Here is a 3,031-nt window from a genome sequence, read left to right on the forward strand (position 1 = left end):
ACATGTCTCAGATGGTAGTCCCCTCCCCCCTTACCTATGGTTTGGCTTTCTGACATTTGTTACCCGTAGTCAGCCAAGGTTCAAAAATATGAAATGGGAAATTCCAGAAATTTCCATTTGATGAGTTTTAAAATGTGAACTGTCCCACTTTATCCAGCCTGGGATGTGGACCCTCCCTGTGTTCAGTGGATCCACACTGCAGACGCTACCTGCTCATTAGTCACTAGGTAGCCATCTCTGTTATAAGACGACTGTCACGGTGTCATGGTGCTTGTGTTCAAGTGACTCTTATTTTACAGGATAACAAGTCCTTGAATAACGTTGTTCTTTTTTTTTTTTTTTTTTAGTTGGAGTCTCGCTCTGTCGCCCAGGCTGGAGTTCTGGAGTTCAGTGGCTTGATCTCGGCTCACTTCAACCTCCGCCTCCCGGGTTCCAGCAATTCTCCTACCTCAGCCCCTGGAGCAGTTGGAATTACAGGCACGTACCACCACACCCGGCTAATTTTTGTATTTTTAGTAGAGACCCCTGTCTCAAACTCCTGACCTCAAGTGCTCTGCCTGCCTCAGCCTCTCAAAGTGCTGGGATTACAGGCATGAGCCACTGCGCCCAGCCTGTTACAATGTTGATAAGAAAAAAAAATCTATTCCTGGCTGAGGCCGACATCTGTGTGGAGTTTGCTTGTTCTCCTCATGTCTGCGTGGGTTTCCTCCCACATCCCAAAGATATGCACATGAGGTGAATTTGCATGTCTACCTCATCTCAGGATGAGTGAGTGTGGGTGTGAGTGTGGGTGTGGGTGCACCCTGTGAGATAATGGCACCCTCTCCCGGGTAGGTTCCCACCTTGCACCCTGAGCTGCTGGTACAGGCTCCAGCTACCCATGACTCTGAACTGCAATAAAAAGGTAAATAATTATCTTACTTGCTTTTAATAATCTTTCTTAAATACATGCATAGCTCACATTTATTGTAAGGTTTAATATGAGTAGTTTGGCTTATAGTTAGAAGTTTAGTGATAGTTTTGTCACCAGAAATATGCTGAGGGAACTGAACTATTGTTTGTATCATTAACCTATGGTAAAATTGATTTCTTCATATGTTGTTTCACTTAAAGTCCCAGTTTCTTTCTTTCTTTTTTTTTGAGATGGAGTTTTGTTCTTGTTGCCCAGCCTGGAGTGCAGTGACACAATCTCAGCTCACCACAACCTCCGCCTTCCGGGTTCAAGCGATTCTCCTGCCTCAGCCCCCCGAGTAGCTGGGATTACAGGCATGTGCCACCATGCCTGTAATTTTGTATTTTTAGTAGAGAAGGGGTTTCTCCATGTTGGCCAGGCTGGTCTTGAACTCCTGACCTCAGGTGATCCACCCGTCTCGTCCTCCCGAAGTGCTGAGATTACAGGCATAAGCCACGGCACCCGGCCTAAAGTCCTAGTTTTGGAGAACCTACTGATGATGTTAAGTGAGGCCTTACTGCACTTAATGGCCCCAAAGCATAAAGAGTAGTGGTGCTGGCAATTTGGGTATGCCAAAGAGAAGCCATCAAGTGTTCCTTTGAGCGAAAAGATAAAAGTTCTCCACTTAATAAGGAAAGAAAAGATATTGCATGATGAGGTTGTTTAAATCTATGATAAAGGCCAGGAATGGTGGCACACATCTGTAATCCCAGCACTTTGGGAGGCCAAAGCAGGTGGATCACTTGAGGCCAGGAGTTCGAGACTAGCCTGGCCAACATGGCAAAACCCTATCTCTACTAAAAATACAAACAAATTTAGCCGGGTGTGGTGGTGCATACCTGTAATCCCAGCTGCTCAGGAGGCAGAGGCAGGAGAATCGCTTGAACCTAAGAAGCAGAGGTTGTAGTGAGCCCAGATTGCGCCTCTTACCCCAGCCTGGGTGACAGATCAAGACTCTGTCTAAAAATAAAATAAAGAAAGAAAGAAAAAAAAAGAAAAAAGCTATGATAAGGAGTTTGTACTAGTTTTGCTGTCACACCTCAAACTGCAAAAGTTACTGCCACAGTGTGTGGTAAGTGCCTAGTTAAGATGGAAAAGGCATTAATTTTTGTGGGTGGAAGATATGTACAGAACATGTTTCAACTGATGGCAATTAGGTTTATCCAAGGTTTCAGGCATCCATGAAGGGTCCTGGAGTGTGTCTGCCACAGATAATGAGGGGACTATTGTACTTATTTTTCAAATATATGTTGTGATTGGCAAAATATATAGCCTTATAAAAGCCTAGAATTTCATGCTATCCTTTGTTCATCATGAACTTTTAAGACAGATACTACTCTTCCCATCCCAGGAGCTTTAAAGCTGTGAGTTATAATGCCAACATGGCCAATTCCACGAACCATACCACACGCAACCAGTCCCCCAAATGGCAAAAAAGTGGCATCAAGAAACCCTGATCACAAACATATGAATCTCTTAAGGGGGTGGACCTCAAGTTCCTGAGGAACATGCACTTTGAAGCACAACAAGAAGGGCCTGAAGAAGAGGCAGGCCAGCAATGCCAAGGCCATGCGTGCGAGAGCCAAGGCTATTGAGGCCCTCGTAAAACCCAAGGAGGTTAAGCCCGAGATCGCAAAGGGTGTCATCTGCAAGTCCCATCAACTTGCCTGCAGTGCCCACCCCAAGCTTGGAAAGCGTGCTCATGCCCACATTGCCAGGAGTCTCAGGCTCTGCTGACCAAAGGCCAAGGCTCAAAACAAGGCTCAGACCATGGCTTCAGCTCCAGCCTCAGTTCTGGCTCCAGCTCAGGCTCCCAAAGGGGCTCAGGCACCCACGAAGGCTCCCGAGTAGAGGCCTGTGTCTGCCAGAATGAGGACAGAAGGACCGGTGTGACCTCTGGGCTGCTGTCTGCTTGGGGCTGGTGCCCTCCTGTGCTATTTGCATGAATAAATGTGAGGCGGGAAAAATACATACATACATAGATGCTAAAAGAACAATTATTATACAGGTTCTGTGAACATTTTTTTGAAGTTAAAAACCATCATGCTCATAGAGTTTGTTCAAACCACTGGCATAGAC

General features: G+C 45.9%; 1 pseudogene; it reads left to right on the forward strand.

Annotated features, from left to right (window-relative positions):
• The first annotated feature begins 2,334 nt into the window (after positions 1-2,334).
• LOC100425428 (large ribosomal subunit protein eL29 pseudogene) lies at positions 2,335-2,803 on the forward strand (annotated as a pseudogene).
• The last annotated feature ends 228 nt before the right edge of the window (positions 2,804-3,031 follow it).

The sequence above is a fragment of the Macaca mulatta genome, chromosome 7, assembly GCF_049350105.2.
Source record: "Macaca mulatta isolate MMU2019108-1 chromosome 7, T2T-MMU8v2.0, whole genome shotgun sequence".
In the NCBI taxonomy this organism is placed as follows: domain Eukaryota; kingdom Metazoa; phylum Chordata; class Mammalia; order Primates; family Cercopithecidae; genus Macaca; species Macaca mulatta.